Here is a 23,595-nt window from a genome sequence, read left to right as displayed (position 1 = left end):
CTGGGGAATATGGAGGAGGCAGAAGCATGGCTCTGAGCATATAGGAAGGCCTTCAACATATCTGATACAGCAAGCATGCTCAAGTGCTGATTGAGTTCTTACAGGCAATAAGTGTTCTTGATAATTAACGGAGGTTAAAGAAAGCAGGGGAGCTGGCAGGGCCTGAACTGGATCCTAATGAAAGGTACAGCAATGGAATCATGAGTGAGACCGGGAAGAGGGAGGAAGGGAAGAGGAAGCAATCTGGGAAGGGACAGCATAAAGGAAGACAAAGCTTGTGTTTGTGTGGGGGTGTGTTCAGGATGGAAGCAGAGAGCCCCTGTTAGGGAGAAGTGAGAACAGAAGGCTCTAATCCTTCTGGCCTCAGCAGTTGTTTCTGGAAACCCAATTTGATTGAAGATACCATTTTATCACCCCTGCTTAGCTTCCTCCCCAATATTACCCAGGCACTCTGTGATGTCAAGTACAAGATGAGAAGAAAATCATGCTCACTCATTTTCATTATCTCACACTATTTTGCATCTAAAAGATCCTTGAATATCCAATGAATTTTCCAAAAATCTGGGACCTCTCAGACTGCCTTCTTATAAACACCATTACCCCTTCCCAACCAAATTTGGTAATATCATTTACCCCCAGAAATTCATCACGAGGTTTCCAAAGATGGTCCCAGGCCTCTTCAGATACAACACAGCACTTCAAAGATGATACAGAGTTAGGTATGAAGTCCCATGTGATGAAGGTTACAATCAAAGCCATTTGAGAACTCAGGCTTTCTGAGTGCAGAGATCTTTCCACCTCAGAAGCTTAAAAGATTTCAGAGAGAAAAGGTTTTGCCAATGTGCTGGGCAGAATGGCTTGGCCAGATAGGATTTCCTGAGCGTAGCCCTGTGGGATGACCCCAGACTTGGCAGCCCTTGCCTGAGGAAGAAGCCTTGGCCCCTGGAGTCAACCCCAGTCATTTCAAGAACAGCTGTCAACGAAGCCTTGAGAAGCAGTGAGGCGGAGGATGAAGCTCAGAGAATGGGGCTCATTACTGTGCATTTCATCGTAGCCATTTTAAAGGCAGAAAACAGGACCGTGCTCAGCATGGCGCAGCCTGTCTCCCCTGTATGTAGAGGGAAGGAAAGTGGCTAGAGTAGAGTTACAGTCCAGCTGGGCGCAGTCTGGTGACTTAGCAGGGAAGATCAGATGCAGCTGTGGCAACTGCACAGGGTAAGGCTGAGATGTGGGGTTGGCCCTTCAACGGGTTTCCTGGCCATTTTCTGGCTCTCACTCCTCACCATCAAAACCTTTTTGAAGTAGGCAAGGTAAAATCACATTTAAAACAACATGTCTCCAGAGTCAGTAAGTATCTGAAACAGGATTTGAACCTAGCTAGGTCTTCCTAATTTTAAGTCCAACATTAAATTCTACTTCAGACACTAACAATCTAAGCTCTTCTAGCCTTCCAACATTCTTAGGACAACGTGAGGATAGAGAGCTCTGATTTCAGAAAGTTTTCCATTTTGCAAGACTGATAAGGAAAACACAGACATCTCCCCCATCCCTGGCCCCAGTTTCAAACTGGGCATCTGTTCAATGTCGTTTTTAAGGACCCTAGCTTTCTTCCTATCAGCCTGATGGAGGCAAGTATTCAACAAAACCTTAAGAAGTATTAATTTGTCAGGCTCCTCTGGCCAGACTATAGGGCACCTATTACCAGAAGTAAAGTAAAATAAAGTGATATCTAATTACAGAATCCAGAAACCTTGAGGAGAAGAGTGTCCATTTACTGCACACAATGTTTATTGCAAAGCTAGACTCTGATAAAACAAATTGAGGACTGATGTCTGGGTAGTGGTGCTGCCAACAGCCAACAGCCAACAGGCCAGGGCCACCAGCTGGGCCCAGAAAAACGGCCCAACCTTCCCAAATGGTCCTGGCTCTCTCTGACTTGGCATTTCCCAGGAGATTCTGATTGTCTGGGGCTTGAACCAAAAGTAACACTTTGGAGAGCAATTAAATGAAACTCAGTCAGTTAATCTGAGTAATGGAGGAATTAAAACAAGATCACATTTCAAAAATCAATTTAAGAAAAACACAATTACTGCAGATCATTAAAATGGCCCAGCTTTCAAAGAGCAGACATCCTGCATGTTGCATCCTTAGTTCAAAGCTCTCTTCTAGCTAATTTTGAAATAATAACATTCTTGGAATTCAGAGTCCCCCTCCTCCATGACTGAAGAACAACATTTGACAAAGCCCAAAGTGAGGAGCCAGGGGAAGCCAGCTATTACATGAAGTCAGCCTGGGGTGCCAATGATGCGCCATTTCCTCCCAGAAGCATTTGTTGTTCAACGCCCATCGCAGGCCCTCTGCTAGCTGTGCTGTGGCCACACCAAGGAAAAGCAAGAGAAGCCAAGACCCCCCAAAGCTTGAGGTGAGGGATAACTGCATAAGGACCAGGTGATGAGGACCAGCTGGGAGAGAAGATGATAAAAACTCACCTGGACCAAAGGCTTCCAAATTCACATACTGCTTTCCTTACAGCAGCCCTTACAGGGCTGATTGTAATGATGGATGGTTTCCACTCACAGTAAAAGGAAGAGCTTTTTCTCACAACCTCGTTATCCTGTGATTCCTTTGTCTCTTCTCTAAATTCTAAGTTTCCCGAGAAAAGGGATAATGTCATGACAACCTTATAGTTGCTAGGAGGTAACAGGGTGCTGGATTTGTAGTCAAGAAAATTTATACTGTGATATGCCTCAGATACATTATTATTAACAATGATATTTGTAATAATTTTGTTGTTCAGTCATTTCAGTCATGTCCAACTGTGTGATTCCATTTGGAGTCTTCTTGGCAAAGACACTGGAGTGATTTGTTATTCCTTCTTTAGCTCATTTTACAGATGAGGAAACTGAAGCAAACTGGGTTAAGTGACTTACCCAGGGTCACATAACTATAAGTGCCTGAGATCACATTTGAATTTAGGTATTCCTGGATCGAGGCTCAGTGCTTTGTGCTACTAGTTGCCTCTATATGTGTATAAACACAGATGTGTGTGTGTGTGTGTGTGTGTGTGTGTGTGTATGGATTCACACATATATACAAATTATATGTGTATTCATATGCACTTCTGTGTGTGTATACAACTAAGTTAGAAAATTGTTAACTATACAGGAGAGGTTCAGTAAAGGAGAAAACACTGCTAGCTGAAGAACGTGTGATAGTCAGCCGAGGTTTCACAGAGGAAGGGGAATATTCAGTGGGCTTTGAAGGAGAGATCTTCCCAAAGCTGAGGTGTGAACAGAGGCAGTTCAAGGTTTAGTGTAATGGTGTGTTTAAGGGCAGGAATTCTAGTGAGGGCTAGATCAAGGAAGAGTGAGTAGCCCAGTTACCTGAAATAAAGACTACAAGAAGGTGAATTCTAGAGTAATGTAGGTTGGAGCCCAATTGTTGAGGTCTTCACCGTGAGGCTAGGGTGTGCTTCAGACGTGAAGATTTCTGAGCGGGGGAATGGGATGACAGGACTTGGGCTTTAGGAAGATTATTTTGCCAGTGTTGTGAAGGGCTGTTGTTGGAGGTTGGGAGCTCTCAGAGGCTATTATGATAGTCCAGGCAATGAGGGCCTCAACTACGGTGGTGAGAATGTGGACAAGGGAGGTAGAGGTGGACATGAGAGATGGAGGTCTGGTAGAAAAAAGCTGGGTTTGGTTTGATATGGGAGATGAGGGAGTGGAAGAGTTAATGTGAATTAACTTTTGAACCTGAGTGATAGAGAATTGTAAACTATCTCCAGAAATTGGGGAGTTGAGAAATGTAGCTCTGGGTAGAGCTACTGAGAAGAAGTGGAAGTGAGGGGTCGGGGAAATAAATTATAGTGCCCTCTCAAATGTTGGAAACAAGCTGACAGAACCCCTAAAAGCTGGTAAAAATGATGAAGAAATACTTTAAATGAAGTCCTGTTTACCTAGAACTTGTATACCTTCGCAAAGGCTCTTATCAAGCTTCCAGAAGCTTTTGCTATCTCAATGCCCACAGAAGCATTTGTTCTTCACCAATCTTACTCAACTCCCTTCCATTAATGGTACTTGGATTGGTGTGTGTGTGCGTGTGTGTAGGGAGGGAGAGAGAGACGGGAGGGGGGGAGGGAAAAAAAGAGGGGGAGGAGAATAGAGAGGGGGAAGGAGGGAGGGAGACAAAGAGAAGGAGGGAGAAAGTGTGTGAGAGAGAAAGGGAGAGGGTTAGTTAATAATTCCTGTCATGTCCCTTTCACTTATTTTCACATGGTAAGATGGTAGCTGTTCTCTTCTTCATTTTTAAGTTGATGTGATATCTTTGTGGTGACAAAGAACTGGAAATAGAAGTGATGCCCATCAACTGGAGAATAGCTGAACAAACTGTAGTATAGGAATGTAATAGGAATGAGAAAAGATGAGCAGGATGATTTCAGAAAAACCTGGAAATATCTACATGTCCTGATGCTAAGTAAAGTGAGTAGAACCAGGAAAACATTGTACATAGTAAGAGCAACACTGTGCAAATGGTTAACTTTGATAGACTTTGCTCTTCTCAGCAATACAGTGATCTAAGACCATTTTAAAAACTCATTATGGAAAATGCTATCCATATTTAGATTAAGAGTTATGGAGTCCTCAGAAAAAGATAATAATAAATGTTAGAGGGGATGTGGGAAAACTGGGACACTGATACATTATTGGTGGAGTTGTGAACTGATCCAATCATTCTGGAGAGCAATCTGGAACTATGCCCAAAGAGCTATCAGACTGTGCATACCCTTTAATTCAGCAGTGTTACTACTGGGCTTCTATCCCAAAGATATCTTAAAGAAGGGAAAGGGACCTGTATGTGCAGAAATGTTTGTGGCAGAAACTGGAAACTACGTGGATGCCCATAAGTTGGGGAACAAGTTATGATATATAAATGTTATGGAATATTATTGTTCTGTGAGAAATGACCAACAGGATGATTTCAGAGAGGCCTAGAGAGACTTACATGACCTGATGCTGAGTGAAAAGAGAAGAACCAAGAGAATATTGTACACAGCAACAAGACTGTGTGATGATCAACTGTGATGGACGTGGCTCTTTTCAACAAGATGATTCAGGCCAATTCCAGTAGATTTGTGATAGAGAGAACCATCCACAGCCAGAGAAAGGACTATGGTACTAAATGTGGATCAAAGCACAGTATTTTCACCTTTGTAGTTATTCTTGTTCTTGTTGTCTGCTGTTTTTTCTTTCTCATTTTTTTCTTTTTTGGATCTCATTTTTCCTGTGCAGCATGATAAATGTGGAAATATATTTAGAAGAATTGCATATGTTTAACCTATAATGGATTACTTGCTGTGGGGAGAAAAATTTGTAACACAAAATTTTACAAGAGTGAATGTTGAAAACTATCTTTCATGTATTTTGAAAACAAAAGGCTATTATATAAAAAGGAAATTAAGAACCTATAAACCTACAACACTGAAAATTGCAGGGGGTCCAGCCTCTGCAGGGGGCCAAGGGGTTGAGCAGGAGGAATAGGGTTGGCGTCAAAGGAAGACAGGAGTCGTGGGGTAGTCTGAGTGAGGAACTGATGGAAGTGATGCTCCCACTTCTCTCAGGCTCCTTCAGGTTTTATTTTATACTTTATCATGATCATATACTTTTTTTTAGGTCAACATAGATTTCAGACATATGTCTGACTTATTGACCTTTATGTTACTACATTTAATATTTGAGTAAGTTTTTGTGGCTAAGTGTTAATTATTGATTACATTATGCAAAGCCAATAATGAAAGGCAAATGTTATATACAAGGTTAAATGTCAGTGAATTTTGTTAGTTTACTTAAATCTTCTTTGCCAATTCTATGGATTGTTTGATTCCTGACTTGAAACATTTAGGGCAATTTCTAGTGATACTTTATCTTTTGGTTCCTAGATATACTGATCTTTTCTGAGTCTAAATAGGTAAACACTATTGTTTCCTAGACCTTTGGATTCTCTTCCATAATGGCAATGCTTTCCATGATGTTCTCTCCTTTATCATTTGTCTCAGTGAGAGATTAGTTTTTTTAGGACAGAAATATGCATGTGGAATCATTTCTAGTTAACTTGCCCAAATTCTCCTTGTCACCAGATTTTTTAAAGGTAATGTTAGTGCTGTAATCAAGCCAATTATAAATAATATAGGAAATAGTAGTCCACTAATGAGAATCATGGAAGGAAATGTTGTTCCTGCATGAGTGCTGTACACATCTGATCTCAGTGCTGGGCTTTGCCAATAAGTTTAGAGATTGTGGCTTCCAACAGAAAATAAATATGCTGTTCAATCAATATAAATAAAGAAAAGAAAGCAAAAGGACTATGGAATCTGGATTCAGACTGAAGCTTACTATCTTCATTTTTTTTTCTTTCTTGTGGTTTTTCCCTTTTGTTCTGATTCTTCTTTCACAACATGACTAATGTGGAATTATGTCTAACATAATTGTACAATTATAACCTTTATCTGATTAAAAGCCTTTTGGGGAAGAGTGAGGAGAGGGAAAAATGGAAATCAAAATTGTATTAAAGGAAATATCAAAAACAAATTTTTTAAAAAAGGAAAAAGTTAAACCAATGTGCTAGTTTCATTTCTAATTTAATATCTCACATTTGCCATAGTCAGTCATAAATCCCCAGAACAGTATGTTTCCTTCACCTTTGGGGTACTCAAATAATTTTGCTAAATCATAACATATTTAGGGCCCTGAAATTCAATTAGAATCAATTTTTTATGTGATACTTTATTTTTTTCCCTAATTTTATGGAAAAACAAATTTTAACATTTTTTAAAAAAAGTTTTGCGTTCTAAATTCTCTCCCTTTTCCTTTCCACCTTCTTGAGAAAGCAAGCAATTAGATATAAATTGTATGGATATGTGCAGTCATACAAAACATATTTCCATATTAGTCATGTTGTGAAAGAAAAAACCCCAAGAAAAATAAAGTAAAAAAGAAGGTATGCTGCAATCTGTATTCAAACGCCACACATTCTTTCTCTGAATCCTCAATCCTTTAGAATTGTCTTGGAGCATCATATTGCTGAGAAGAGCTAAGTCATTCACAGTTGACCATAGTACACTATTGCTGTTACTCTGTAAAATATTTCCCTGGTTCTGCTCATTTCACTTTACATCAGTCCATGTAAGTCTTTCTAGGTTTATCTGAAATCATCTTGCTTATCATTTCTAATAGCATAATAGTATTCAAGTATTAGACTCAATATCACAATTTGCCCAAACATTACCCAGTCAGTGGACATGCCCTCAACTTCCACTTTTTGCCACCACAAAAATGAACCAATACAAATAGTTTTTCACATATAGGGCCCTTTTCTTTTCTTTTTAAAAAATCTCTTTGGGATACATACCCAGTAGTGATATTGCTGAGTCAAAGGGTATTGCCCAGTTTGATAATCCTTTGGGCATAGTTCCAAACTGCTTTCCAGAATGGCTGAATCAGTTCACAACTCTACAGTAATGAATTAGTGTCTCATTTTTTTCACATTTTCTTTAATATTTATCATTTTTCTTTTTCTGTCATATTAGCCAATCTTGAGGTATGGGTATCCTTTGACTATTTATCAATTGATGAATGATTTGTATTCTTATATATTTGACTTGGTTCTCTATGTATTTGAGAAATGAGGCCTTTGACAAGAGAAATTATGATTACTTTCTTTTCCCCCAAAGTATATTGTTTCTAACTCCTTCCCCAATCTACTCTCCTTTTGATTAACCTTTCCTTCCCTGCTTTTCCCTCCTATTTTCCATACGGTAAGATAGATTTCTACCCAATTGAGTATATGTTATTCTCTCTTTGAGCCAATTCCAATGAAATGGAATTCTTTACCAGTGTTTTTCCATACTTCCCCCATCTTTCTCTCCATTATAAAAGCACTTTTGTGAGATAATTTTCTTTTATGTGAGATAATTTTACCCCATTCCATCTCTCCCTTCCTTGTTCTCTCAGTCCCTCCTCTTTTTCAGTTATTACTTCTGTCAAAATATCTTGGAGATGTTCTAGTTCCCAGAGCTAAGGCCTAGCAAGCAGATTGTCCTGAGTTTGGTATAACAATAATACTTTGCCCCCTAGAATGCTCTTACCCTCTGGCAAAGTGTCACTAAGGAATTTAGCTCTTCTTATTGCCTTCCATCACATGTTCACAATCCCTGTTCCTTTTATTGACAGATACTATACTCCTGCTCCTATTATAGAATTCTGGTTCTGTGCCCCACAGGACGGCTTTGACTCTTAAGATTGGAAATGATGGCTGTTCCCATGGGACCTAAGAACACTTATATTGTCCCAAGAAATATTAACCATGATAACTATCTCAAGATCTAAGAATGATTGTGTTGTGGACCAACCCCTTTCATAAGTGCCCCCAGCATCAGCAGCGTTAAGCCCTCCTTGGAGAAGGAGAGAGAGTATTTCCATTTGCAAACATCATTTTCCTCACTCTGAAATTAATTAAACTTCTGTTTACATCCTGACTATTTCGTCTTTAGCCTGCTCTGTTTCGGCTCTAGCCACCCATCCATTAGAGGTTGGTTTTGATCCACTTGCCATTTTTATTTTCTTAGAAATCATCCTATAATAGTCAATTCACATATATCATATGTGTATGTATCACATACATACTCTGTCTATGTATACTCCTTTTAACTGTCCTAGTAATTAAACGTTTTTAGGAGTTACAAGTATCATATTCCTATGTAGGAATATGAACAATTTAATCTGATCGAATTCCTTATGATTTTTCTTTCCTGTTTACCTCTTTTATGCTTCTTCTGAGTCTTGTATTTGAAAGTCAAATTTTCTATTCTTTCTGGCTGTTTGTAATATTTTCTCCTTGCCTTCAGGGCTCTGGAATTTCACTATACCTGGCAGTTTTCATTTTAGGATTCTTTTAGGATTGATTGGTAGATTCTTCCAATTTCTATTTTCTCTTCAGATTTTAGAATATCATGGCAGTTTTCCTTGATAGGTGCTTGAAAGATAATATCTAGGCTCTTTTTTCCCTTTTAAAATCATGGTTTTCAGGTAATCCAGTGATTTTTAAATGATCTCTCCTGGCTCTATTTTCTAAGTCAGATGTTTTTCCAACGAGATATTTAACATTTTTTTCCCTATTTTTTCATTCTTTTTATTTTATTTTATTGTTTCATGATATTTCGCAGAATCATTAGTTTCCATTTGATTAATCCTAATTTTAAGGAATTATTTTGTATAATGAGATTTTGTATCTCCTTTTCCATGTGGCCAATTCTACTTTTTAAGGAGTTCTTTTCTTCAATGAATTTTTGAACATCATTTTTCCATTTGGCCATTTCTACTTCTTAAAGAGTTCTTCTCCTCATTGGATTTTTGTGTCTTTTTTTGAAGGTGATGCTTTCTTCAATTTTTTTTTTTGTGCCTTCTTTACCAAGCTGTTGGCTTTTTTCCCCATGATTTTATTGCATCTTTTCCAAATTTTCTTCTATCTCTCAATTGATTTTTAAAAGTCTTTTTGAACTCTTCTAGGAATTCTTTTTGATCCTGAGACTAATTCACATTTTTCTTTGAAGCTTGTGATACAACATTTTTTGACTTTGTTGTCTTCTTTTGCTGTTGGGTTTTGATCTCTGTCATCACAGCAATTTTCTATAGTTTTTTATTGCCTGCTCATTTTCCCAGCCTGTTTCTTGACTTTTAACTTGATTTTAAAGTTGGTCTCTGCTCCTGGATTTGTGGGGCCATTATCCAAAGATTCAGATTTTTCCATGTTGCTATTTTTGAATCTAGTCTGTAAATTTCAGTTCTTCCAAGGAGGGATGATCTACTAAGGAGAGGTATATTTACTACTTTTCTGACTTGTGCTCTGTTCTATGATTGATCCCAAGCACTCCTTTATGCCCTGGAATTGTGACCAGAATCCCTGATCCCCTGTGGCCCCAATATCTTGTGTGCTGGTACTCCTCCTTGCTCTGGCACTGTGATCTAGTTTTGCATATAGGCAAGTTCTTTCTGTTCAATTCTCCAACTCCCTTCAGTATTTAGTTTCTAAGGGACATTATACTTAGAAAACTAAACAGTTTCTCTAAAGAGAAAATTGCTGCATGAAAAAAACATTTACTTTAGAATTTAAGGTCCTTAGTCTGCTTCATGATAATTTAATTTTAAAATCTGATGACTTTGTCTTGAATGAAATCTGGGCTAACACTGATTCTCATACATAAATGTTTGTACAAAATGCATCTCTTGACCTGAAGTTAAGAAGTAGTCACCTTCCACAGACTATAAAAAGATTTGTGAGCTGGAAGAAGTTTATTTGTAAAATGTCACCATTTGTGTCCATGCACAAATCCAGGACCCTTCTATCCAACAATTAGTCACCTCAGACTTCTCACAATTTTTTTCCCTTCAAAATGTCTTTCCCCACTATCAAAATCTAGAATCACTGTTGATGCACTGCCTTCTGTGATTTGGCAATGGATTAATTAAATAAACTAATGACTAATTCCTAGTCTCTCCAAAACCCAATCAATTTGCTAATTCCTACGGATTCTGCTCCACAATCTCTCTTTCTTTTTTCCAGTCTTATTACCTGTCATCTCCAGGCTTCCTCCTCCTTCCCCCACAGCAGGAGCAGGCTAAAAGCTCTTCTCTTTCCTCTAATCCATCCTTCACACACTGACAATGCCAGATTAATCCTCCTTAGGCACAGGTCTATGTTGCTCCTCTGCTCAAAGCTCAGCAGTTCTCAAGGGCTTAATGAAGCGAGTCCACATTCCCTGGCCTTGCAGTCAAGGCCCTCCATTATTCTCTTGTACCAACCCTCAGAGAGGGGACCCTTCCCCAAACTCTATGTTTCATTTCCCCCAGATGCGTGCCACGTGTTCCTCACTCTGACCCTTCCTTGCATCTTCTCCGTTCCAGTGACTTCCCTCTGCTGATTATCTCCAATTTGTCCTATATCTAGCTTTTGGTACTCAGGACATCAGAAGGGAGCTTTCAGGTGATCTGATCCATTCTACCTCTTTCACATGGGACAATATGAGGCCCAGAGAGGCTGAGTGACTCTCCTACAGTCACAAGTGTCTAATTAGTGGCAGAGCTGGGAATCACACCTAGATTTGACTCCTAAGCCAGAACTTTACTCACTATATCACAATGTCACCATAATAAGGCGTTTCTATATCCATTTTACAGATAAGGAAAGAGGCTCTGGGAAGTGTAAGTGATTTGCTTAAATCATACAACTCATAACTAAAAACTGATAAAAGTAGGATTTGAATCTAGGTCTCATCTGCTTTGGGGTATTTTATTTTTTACACTGTGCCATACTGTCTAAATGCTAACCCTAAGATTCTATGATGCCGTAGGAGACAAAGTACAAATATTAGTGTAAGCCAGCTAAAACACTCATAAATATTAAGTGAAGGACACAACCTATGGAAAATTCTGTAACACTTCAACTGGATGTATTTTCAAAGGGCCAGAATCCATCAAAGATACTGAAAACTATGACATTCATTCTGGCAGACTGGATTGAAGCAAGAAATGGGACTGAAAGCTGCCTTCTCCATGCTGCTGAGAGAAAATGGAAGATTCAGAAGTCTCATATGCTGGACTAGGCCAAATGGATCTGCATGTGTCAGGGGCAAATGGGTGATGGCCCTGCTGGCACTCAGGGAAGTGTAAGTGACTTTTTCACTTCAGTTCAGTTGTTTCAGTCACATCCAACTCTCTGTGAGCCCATTTTGGTTTTTCTTGGCAATGATACTAAAGTGCTTTGCCATTTCCTTCTCCAGCCCATTTTACAGATAAGGAAATGAGGTGAAGTAGGTTAAGTGAGTTGCCCAGGATCACAATCTGGCAAGTGTCTTGAGATTTGAACTCAGGAAGATGCATTTTTCTGACACCAACTTGCCTAGCTGATCACTACCAACATTGATCATTCATTCAGAAGTCCATAATATGCCAATACTTCTTGATCTGTGTGCAATTTATAAAACCCCTTAGAATCCTGTAAGGCCTTGAATGCTATAAGAATTAAAAGACACTACCAAGAAAAATATTAAGGGTTAGGAAGAAAGCCAATTTTGTCATTACTGCATAGTTTTGCTAGTTTATTCCTGCTTTCCCTTGACCACTGACTTCTCAGGCTTCTCCCCATCCCCAACTTCCATATCAGACAATGCTGGTATGAAGGCAACAGAAATGATATGAAGGGATAAACAGTCCTATAGACCAAAATTTCTAAGTTTAATAAGGACATCAGTGACTCATATTTCTATAATAGCTTAATATTTACAGAATGCCTTCCTCATCACAACATTGTGAGGTAGGTAATAAAGTATTTTCAGTTCTATTTTATAAGTGAGGAAACTGATATTTAGAGAGATTGAGACTTCAATGCCCATGAGCACCGAACTAGTAAATGTCAGGGGTACCGTTAAAATCAAGAACTTCTGGACGCCAAATCCAGAACTCTATTTACTATGGGGAAATATGATGTGAAATGTACTATATATAAATGTCTACCAGAGGAAAGAATTTCCCCCCCAGAATAACTGAATCACTGGAAAAAGGTGCTTTATAATAGTTTTAACAAAATTACCTGGTAGGCCTATATTTTCCTGTGTGGAAAAAAACTTCCTGAATGATGGAAGCTTGCAGAGTTTAGTTTCAACCCAAATGTCTCTAACTTTCCATCACAGCAAGAAGTTATGCTCAATTTTCCATTACCTTCTTCAATAGACTTCTTAAATTACTCAGAAAGCTTTAGAGAAAGTGTGTAATTTTCAGAGAGATAGAGAGAAAGAGACAGAGAGAATGTACTTAGTACATAGTTAAGGAAGGTACAGCTCTAGGATGGCACTGACTTCAGACAGACTTAGCAATCTTCAAATGTTGTATTCTCTTGGAGTACAATAAATAGTGCTAAATGCGGGGTTGGACCCAAGCAACAAAAGTCATAGCCTGTCTCAATTTAAATGAAAGCTCTTCAATGACCAAGTCTAGTGGACATGGCTTCTACAATGTCAAAACTGATGCAAGTGACCTTGTACCAAGAACTTCACTAACATGGATGCTGGAGGAAAAGAAATCCATGTAGAACAACATGCAAGAAAGAAGCTTCACAAATAAGAAATGGCCTATGAGGGGTGGTTGCAGTTCTCCAAAGGAAAACCTTTCATCGGTATGGCAGAAAAAAGATGCTCATTGTGTCTTAGCCATCCTCCAATATGTGCATGACTATCAGCATTCTCAAACATGAAAGACAAGGATATGTATGTTAAGGCCAGTTAGCTGGGAGAAAAAAATTAGCAAATTTATTAGACTTCTGTTTATAGTTCTCTTGTGAAGGGCAATGCTTTATTGCCTTAAAGCTCTCTGTCATATATAAAAAGATAAATTACAGCAAAAATGTCTCTAGATATTCAAGGGCTCATTCCTAGGAAAGCACTGTTTATTGGTATTGGTAAGACAGAATATTTTAGGTCTAACGGCAAATGATGCTAGCAGAAGTGTCAGCAATATCCAGTACCCTGACATTAATTATTCTAATGATTAATGATTGTAATTCTCATTCCCTATTATGGCAATCATTCTAGTGTGGCTTTTTGAGTCTGATATAGCCATGTATGTTCTAGATTGTTTTAAACTTAAGTTTTTTACTCTAGGGAACAACGATAACAACAGCATCTAGCTGACTTCTCTCTGCCAGCCCACTTATACTTCGGCTGCTTCCTTGCATGATCAGGAAATGACAAGGTATTAAGAGCTGAAGACTTAAAGATCACCCCTACAGCCCAACCTCCCTTCCTTTATTTTATGAAGAAAGTGATATACTGGGAAACTAAATGACTTGTCCAAGGACACAGCTAATGAATAACAACCAAGCGAGGAACAAGGCTTCAGTCTCAGGCCTCCCATTCCAGTTCTCCTACTGTAACACTCAATGATATTCCCAAGTCCACAGAATGCTTTTCTAAATCCATCATAAATTACTTTTGCTTGCTTGCAGTTCTCTGTGCTTTCACTCCCCTCAGTCAAAATGAATTATCTAGGATTGATAGCATGTAGATAATAGTAGAAGAAACTGTTAGTAAAGGAACAGAGGGAATTAGATGGAACAGTGGATAAAGTGCCAGGCCTGGAGTCAAGAAGACCTGAATTCAAATTCTGTCTCTGAGACTATGACTAGAAAAGTTACTTAATGTCTCTGCCTCAGTTTCCTCAACTGTAAAATGGAGATAATAAAAGCCCCTCCCTCTCAGGGCTACTATGAGCACCAAATAAGACAATATTTGTCAAGAGCTTGGCACATAGCAGGTGCCATAGATGTTATTTAAATGCGAGGTATAATAATGATAATAATTGTTATCATTATTGATAAGCATTGAGGTAGGTGGTAGGGTTAATTGTTCATTCAATTAGTATGTATTCATCAAGAAGGAATAAAATTATTAGGCAAATCTTATGTTCATTCCATGGGTGCCAAAGTCAGAGACAGTTTGTGAGAATTACTCTTCTAGACCACTTACTGCCCATATCAGCAAGAATAAACAAGAGTAAGCTGGATCAAAGCCCATATTTCTGGGAACTGCCCCTAGATCACTATTGGTCATCAGTCAATTTTAGCTTTTTTACTGACCTGCATTTGTCCTCCCAACCCTTTTATCTACATCCTAAAATTTGACAGGGAGAGTAACTCAGCTTATATAATTGCTCTTTTAATTTTCTTGTTCTGTTTGGACTATGAAAGTGATGTCAAGATATTACTTATGTCATAGACTTTTGCTGTAAGAAAAATAAACCATAAAACACTATGTAAATGTGAACTACCTTTTAATATAGACACATATTAAAACCTGATTTGTAAGTACATGATGGCTTCCATAAAAAATTGAGTGGGGCTGTTAGTCTGCTTTGGGAGCTTGGTCAAGCTTTGGAGCTGTTCTAGACAAGTGATCAGGGTTTACATCATGCCAGCAACTTACTCATGATAATTTTAGCATAATGTTACTAGATTCTGAAAAAAATCACTGAAGAGGTTTTCTTAGCTTAAAAAAAAAATCAATGCTACTTTAAAACAATGATGTATATTTCAAAAGAAAATTGGCTTGGCTTTTTACTCACCAATGGTTTAATATAGCTTTTGGTAATTTACTGTCAGCATAACACCTTGGTTCATTAAATTTAGTTTCAGGATATTTAAAAAGAGGCATTATATGCTTTTGAATAATTAAAAAAACCCATTTTTTGGTTATCTTTCAGTATTATTCATAGACTTATGAATTGGAATGGACCTTAAAGATCATTTGTATACTCTGTGCATGTATATATATATATTTTATATATATGTATATATATATACACACACATACATATACATATATATATGTATATATGTATTTGAAACAAATGAAGAAACTATGGTTCATATAGGCCAGAGTAATCTATAGGCATTGCTTATTTTATTGAGCTTTGCAGATATGACATGTTTATTTTTTAAACAGACTGAAGGTAGCATCTATTTAAAACCAACAGTAAGCATCATATGTAATGGGGGATAAACTGCAACCATTCCCAATAAGATCAGGAGTGAAACAAGGTTGCCCACTATCACCATTACTATTCAATATTGTATTAGAAATGCTAGCTTTGGCAATAAGAGTGGAGAAAGAGATTAAAGGAATTAGAGTAGGTAATGAGGAAACCAAATGATCACTCTTTGCTGATGATATGATGGTATACTTAGAGAACCCCAAAGATTCTACTAAAAAGCTATTAGAAATAATTCAGAACTTTAGCAAAGTTGCAGGATACAAAATAAATCCACATAAATCATCAGCATTCTTATATGTCACTAACAAAAGCCAACAGTTAGAGTTACAAAGAGAAATTCCATTTAAAGTAACTACTGATAGTATAAAATATTTAGGAATCTATCCGCCAAGGGAAAATCAGAAACTATATGAGCAAAACTACAAAACACTTTCCACACAAATTAAGTCTGATCTAACCAATTGGAAAACTATTAAATGCTCTTGGATAGGGTAAGCAAATATAATAAAGATGATATTACTACCTAAACTAATCTATTTATTTAGCTCTATACCAGACTCCCAAAAAACTATTTTAATGACCTAGAAAAAATAATAACAAAGTTCATATGGAAAAACAAAAGGTCAAGAATTTCAAGGGAATTAATGAAAAAAAAATCAAATGAAGGCGGCCTAGCTGTACCAGATCTAAAATTATATTATAAAGCAGCAGTTACCAAAACCATTTGGTATTGGCTAAGAAATAGATTAGTTGATCAGTGGAATAGGTTAGGTCCAAAGGACAAAATAATAACTTCAATGATCTAGTGTTTGACAAACCCAAGGACCCCAACTTTTGGGAAAAGAACTCAATGTCTGACAAAAATTGCTGGGAAAATTGGAAATTAATATGGCAGAAACTAGGCATTTACCTACACTTAACACTGTACACCAAAATCAAGTCAAAATGACCTGGCATAAAGAATAAGATTATAAATAAATTAGAGGAACATAGGATAGTTTACCTCTCAGACCCATGGAAGAGGAATGAATTTATGTCCAAAGAAGAACTAGAGATCATTATTGATCACAAAGTAGAAAACTTTGATTATATCAAATTGAAAAATTTTTGTACAAACAAAACTAATGCAGATAAGATTAGAAGATAACATTTTTACAGTCAAAGGTTCCAATAAAGGCCTCATTTCTAAAATATAAAGAGAATTGACTCTAATTTATAAGAAATCAAGCCATTCTCCAATTGATAAATGGTCAAAGGATATGAACAGACGATTCTCAGACAAAGAAATTGAAACTATTTCTAGTGATATGAAAAGATGTTCCAAGTCATTATTAATCAGAGAAATGCAAATTAAGACAACTCTGAGATACCACTACACACCTGTCAGATTGGCTAGAATGACAGGAAAAGATAATGCAGAATGTTAGAGGGGATGTGGGAAAACAGGGACACTGATACATTGTTGGTGGAATTGTGAATACATCCAGCCATTCTGGAGAGCAGTTTGGAACTATGCCCAAAAAGTTATCAAACTGTGCATACCCTTTGACCCAGCAGTGTTACTACTGGGCTTATATCCCAAAGAGATCTTAAAGAAGGGAAAGGGACCTGTATGTGCAAGAATGTTTGTGGCAGCCCTCTTTGTTGTGGCCAGAAACTGGAAACTATGTGGATGCCCATCAATTGGAGATTGGCTGAATAAATTATGGTGTATGAATATTATGGAATATTATTGTTCTATAAGAAATGACCAACAGGATGATTTCAGAAAGGCCTGGAGAGACCTATATGAACTGATGCTGAGTGAAATGAGCAGGACCAGGAGATCATTACATACTTCAACAATAATACTATATGATGATCAATTCTGATGGACGTGGCCCCCTCCAACAATGAGATGAACCAAATCAGTTCCAGTAGAGCAGTAATGAACTGAACCAGCTACACCCAACGAAAGAACTCTGGGAGTTGACTATGAACCACTACATAGAATTCCCAATCCCTCTGTTTTTATCCACCTGCATTTTGGATTTCCTTCACAAGTTAATTGTACACTATTTCAAATCTGATTCTTTTTGTACAGCAAAATAACTGTTTGGACATGTATGCATATATTGTATTTAATTTATACTGTAACATATTTAACATGTATTAAGTCAACCTGCCATCTTGGGGGGGGAGGAGGAGAATAATTAGAACAAAAAGTTTGGCAATTGTCAATGTTGTAAGATTACCATGCATATATCTGGTAAATAAAAACTATTAAAAAACAAAACAAAACAGACTGAAGGCCTGTGGCAGTCCTGGGTTGAACCTTACTGGTGCCATTTTTCCAATAGCATGTGCTCACATTGTATTTCTGTGTCACTCATGGTTTCTCGCAATATTTTTCTTTTCTTTCTTTCATTTTTTTTCCCTGAGGCAATTGAGATTAAGTGACTTGCCCAGGGTCACACAGCCAGGAAGTGTTAAGTGTCTGAAACCAAATTTGAACTCAGGTCCTTAGTGCTTTATCCTTCGAACTACCACCTAGCTGCCCCTCTTGCAATATTTCAAACTTATTATTCTATCTATGATTTATGATCTGTGATCAGTGATCTTTGGGGCCCAGATAAAATGGTGAACTTAACTGATAAGTGTTGTGAATGTTCTGACTATTCCACTGATGAGCTGCTCCCCATCTTCTCTCTCTTTCTCCCCCTTCCAAGATGGGAAAATTCTGAAATTAGGCCTATAATAACCTTAAATGATCTCTATGCAGTCAAATGAAATGAAGAGTCCATCAATGTGGTGAACTTCATTGTTGTCCTAGTTTATGAACTTGCCACAGCTATTCCTGATCAGGCAACAGCCCTCAACACTGAAGCAAGACTCATCAAAAAAGATCTTGAAGTCTCAGAAAAACTCACTGAAGGCTCAGATGATATTTTTAAATTTTCTAAGGGAATTTTTTAAGGGAATAAAACATTTTTAATTACGCTATGTACATTTTTTAGACACAATAGTATAGTTAATTACAGTATAGAGTAACTGTGACTTTTACAGGCACTGGGAAAACAAAATAATTCGGGTGACTCATTTTACTGAGATACTTGCTTCACTGCAGTGTCTGGAACTGAACCCGCAATCTCTCTGAGATCCGCCTGCTGGAGCCTCGGACTCCTGGCTCCGTCTCCGGAGACGCGTCTGACTGCCGCTACAGGGAGGTTGGCATCTCGGGCCCAGGCCACAGATTCCACTCCAGGCCCCAGACACGGGGGATTCAAAAGCCTCTTTGTTTTTCTGTCCTTATATGAGCTTTTGCACAGCTCCCTGCTTGGGGTGCCCAGAGGCACTCTTTCTCCAGTCTACCAGCAGGGGGCGCCCAAAGACAGCAGATGCTCCCTTGGCCTCTTCTCTGGCCCTCCCTGGGATTCTGTGGCCTGGGAACCCTCTGGCATTAGGGAACCCGGGACTGCCCGGGAGAAGGCGGGGGGCAGTGTGGGAAGGGAGAATACCGACCGCTGGGTGGAGCCTGAGATGGCGTTCCTCTACAGACATTACTCTAAGGAGAGCAGGAAGGAGCTGGACTGTGGGCAATTAGACCCGACATGGCCCCAAATGCCTGGCGCTGGGGGGCAGCCTTAAGTAGAACATTACAGGAGTCTCTTATAAAAACTTGATTTGTAGCACATCATGTTCTTCTTAGTGCCCGATGAGCTTTCACTCTCTCTCTGGCCGTCTCTGACTCTGTCTCTCTCTCTCTCTCTCTCTCTCTCTCTCTCTGTCTCTCTCTATCTCTCTCTGTCTCTCTGACTCTGTCTCTGTCTCTCTCTCTCTCTATCTCTCTCTGTCTCTCTGACTCTGTCTCTGTCTCTTTCTTTGTCTGTCTGTCTCTCCATGAGGTAGGACAGAATGAATTCAGCAGTTCGGTAGGGGATGGGGGTGGGAGGGGACGGCATGTGTTCTGCTTCACTACCTGCCCCCCATCTACTGCACCTCTGCTGGGCTAAAGGCACAATGTCCTGGCCCATGTGACTACCAGGAACAGTCGGCTCAGTCAAAACCCTCTTAGAGTCTGAGATGTTGGCCACGGCCCTGGGGCATGCCTGCACTGCTGACTCCGGCCCTTCTCTTAAGGGGCAGCTAACTGTTAATGCTGCTGAGGAAAGGGACTTGCAGTCTCCTTTACAGACCCATGTCACAGCTACACTAGCTCCATCAGCAGCAAGTTCTTTCTCTCTGAGGTCAGAAGGATATCAGGGAAAAAAGAAAAGTGGGTTTGGAGATGACTTTGAAGACGGTCAATGACTGTTTTTTTTGGTCTTGACTTTCAGAGAATGGAAGTAATTTGCCTGGAGTCCCACAAGAGTGAAATGGGATTTGAATCCAGAACCCTGACTTGCAACCAAATCCACTGTTTTTCTACAGCTCTGCCTAAAAAAAATCTCCACGCCTTCATCACTCACTTTTGCACACTTTGTTCCCATCAGAACCTTTTGTTTCTGTCCTTAGAAGTTCAGCCTGGACAGGCAAGGCTCTGGGCATGGAGTATAAGGGGAGGGGGCGGTCCATAAATAGACAGCACAAAACTTCCCTAACAAGCACCCAGAAAGGAACTAGGCCGAGAGTCTCCAAATCCTGTGTACCCTGTTGGGTTCTCTGTGGAGCCAAACCGGGATGGAGTCAGTGCCACAGAGCTCCCCACGCCAACAGGGAGGGAGAGAACAGGAGCTTCTATTGCTCATCAGAAGCCGAGCAGCAAATGCTTCACTCTAAGGAAGGAGCTCAAGAAGGAGCCCCGAATGCCCAGGGAAGGGAAAGGGGTGCAGCAATCTTCACATGTCATGGCTACGCTCAGTATTCTCCCTGGGCTGCATATCCTCAACGATGTCCTGGAACCTGGGGTCTGCTCTATCTTAATCTGACCGAGGTTGGTACGGAAAAGGTCCCTTGTACATCCATGGTACAAGGAAGATAAATCCACATTAGTAACAGACAAAGCTTGCAGAGCTTCCAGGTTCTGTTCCTAATGCACAAGTCTATGCTTTTCATATCGGTACACAGACAAAAAGGTTTTCTCCAGAAGGGAGATGACAAGGCATTCTCAAAGCTGTTTTTGTGACTTTTCTGACAGCAGGAGGCACAAGGATGTACTACTGGAGACAGAAAGGGAAGGAAACGTAGAGTGAACCTTTACTGTGCAAAGCACTGCCCTTTATCGCTCTCTAACGACCTAGCTAGTCAATGATCACTTGAAAGTTGCTAACTTGTATTCTCATTTGAGGTAGGACAAAAGAAGCCATGAGAAGGGGCTACAGCAGACAAAATAAGGCAAAAGGAGGTGAACATGTGCAGGAAAAGAGAACAACTTCTTTACAGTGGACAACATGCCTTAGACAAAAAATGTTGGTCTTGGTCTTGGGCTGGAGTGATATTTAAGTAGAAAGTACTTGCCCCCTGTCCCTTGTCCCCTATCCAGGAGCTATGAACTGAAAATACATCTACATTTACCACAGAATTTTCAGATAAGATCATCACCTGCAGAAACTCCCTCTGGTTCTAGCATTGCCTGATGGGTATACTTGAATTCTCCAATTCTCCAGGGGACCAAGAAGGGCTAGATGAGGACTGGCTATTAAGACAGAGAGTAGCTTGACAAAGCAACATACTTTGCCACGTGCAGAAAATCAGCAACTCTGAAGCCAATTAGGCTCACAGCAGCTTTGAAGAATATCTTTAGCCATTTGCTGGTTTATGGACCTTTTAAGAACATTCTTATGATCAAAGACTTCCCTAACTGTTGGTTATGGGGCTCAGATAAATCCTGATTTATGGTTTTTGAAGACATTCTCTTAAGCTCTAACCTCGAGCTTATCAGCAAACCTTGAGCTATGCCTTCCTATCTGTAATCATAGGGTTACAGTTCAGACACCTGGAATTCTTCCCCTTCCTCCTGGGAGTGGGGCTCTCCCCCCCATTTCCCTGCATTCCTTTATTTGCAAAAAATATATAATCTCCCTATCCATTAATTGGCAGGCTGTTCAGCATGGGCTGGGCAGTTTCCATGCACACATTTTTCTTCCCTACTTAATAAAATCTTTAATTTCACAGGCAGTGTTTTCCTCTGACTTTTTTTTTTTTTTATTATTTAGGGAATAGAGAGATTTAGATCTTGAGAAATGGCTTTTTTAAATTCCCTTTTGGGGGAAAGAAAGATCTAATTTTCCCTAAAGAGAGTAACTGTGGGACAGCTGGATAACACAGTGGATAGAGCACTGGCCCTGAAGTCTGGAGGATCTCAGACACTTAATACGTTCTAGCTGCGTGACCCTGGGCAAGTCACTTAACTCCAATTGCCTCAGCAAAAAAGAGAAAAACTGACTCAGTTTAATGGGCAAAGCAATTAAAAACAGGAGCTCAAAGTCAGAAAATCTTTCAAGAGACTAGTCTATAGAATAATGTCTGAGTTCCACACCAATGCTAAGGAATGGTACTCCAACTTCTGCATAAGTGAGAATAGAACTTCATCGATAGTCCATTTTCTGATACCTACCCTCCCATTCCCAAGCAACTTAACTAATAAAATTAAATGAGTTAATATTTCTAAAGAGCACTTAGCACAATGCTTGGAACACAGAGCTTAATAAATGCTTATTTTTTTCTTTCCTATTTTGTGTTCCTTTCTTTTAGGTCCTTGTTTCTACTCATCTGAAAAACATCTTTTTTTTTTAATGTGTCTGATGTATGCTAATGGGTCTGAAACATAGACAAGTTCCCATCTTTCCTGTGCTCTGTTCATTTGATATTGCTTAATATAAAGATCAGTATTTCAGACAGTTCTCATAATCTTTGCCTGCTCATTCAATCCTATCTTCAAATAGAAATAATATCAAGGCCCAGAACATGTGCAGATGTGTAGTTAGCATCTTTAAGATCTTATAAAATCAGATAGTTTTTGAATTGGAGTGGATCATGTCTCAGAGGCCCTCTAGTCCATTCTGTACCTAATCAAGACTCCCTCACTACTTCCCATGAAAGCATATTCCACTTCCAAATATCTCTTTTGGGAAGTTTTTGGAAGTTTTTGCTTATATAAAGCTTGTCTCTTTTTCCCACAGCTTTCACCTGGTTCCGGTCTTTTCCATCAAACAGAATACATCTAACCCCTGTACAAGATAGCCCTTCTGAGACATATGTGTTGCCCCAAATCCCTGGGCCATGCAAAAATGACACAATAAAAAAAAATCCAAAGAGCTTATATACAAATGGAGGTAGAGGTAGAAGGATTAAAAATTTCATCAATGAAATATAAAAAGCAGGAAACTAATAAAACGGTAGCATAGTTTTATATCTGTTAAACGAGTAAGAAATATATAAATACTACAGTAAGTAGAAATCTTCTCTGCAGCCTCTAGCTGCTGCTGAGCTTATGCCTAGGGCTGCAGGAACAATCTGGGCAGGCCAAAAATCTAGGCCTCAGGCCATGGCAGAAGGGGTGGGGGTAGTGTGGACCAACCCTCCTCAGTCCACAGTTCCTGCTGGAACAGAAGACAGATAATGAACATGACACTTTACTTTGACAAAGAGTAAAGGGCAGAAACTTGTGAGTTATTGTAAAATAACTCACAAGTATAAATATTATCACTCACAATGTATAAATATTGTCACTCCCATTTTTTTACATGAGGAAACGAGTCCAGAGAGATGTATTTGTTCAAAGTTACACAAATTCACACACTTAAAGTTCAGAATCCTACTTTCTATTACACCGCACCAGTATACATGAAGGAACAACAAAAAACATGTATCTAGTAGAGGTAAAGATTGTCCCATCAAATTTCTTAGCAAAGAGCTGTTTGTTGAGCTGGGTTCCCTCATGTAAAAGGTAACATGTGGATGAAAATGAAATTCTCTACTTGGGAGCAAGTTCAAGTAATATCCACCCTGTGCAGAAGAGTGGGCCCCCAAGAAGCCCTCAATCAACATTCAGTTCCCATGTCAAACTCTGAAGTGTCTAACT

The 23,595-nt window shown here is 39.1% G+C and overlaps 1 protein-coding gene across 3 annotated transcripts in view; it reads right to left on the bottom strand.

Moving 5' to 3' along the window:
• Nucleotides 1–23,595, bottom strand: part of MICU1 (mitochondrial calcium uptake 1) — a 210,775-nt gene that overhangs the window by 10,528 nt on the left and 176,652 nt on the right. The gene's annotated exons all lie outside the window — the stretch shown is intronic.

Source organism: Sminthopsis crassicaudata, chromosome 2 (genome assembly GCF_048593235.1).
Source record: "Sminthopsis crassicaudata isolate SCR6 chromosome 2, ASM4859323v1, whole genome shotgun sequence".
NCBI classification, from domain to species: Eukaryota; Metazoa; Chordata; class Mammalia; order Dasyuromorphia; family Dasyuridae; genus Sminthopsis; species Sminthopsis crassicaudata.
Note: the sequence above shows the minus strand (reverse complement) of the source record. Positions and strands in the feature narration are given on the sequence as shown.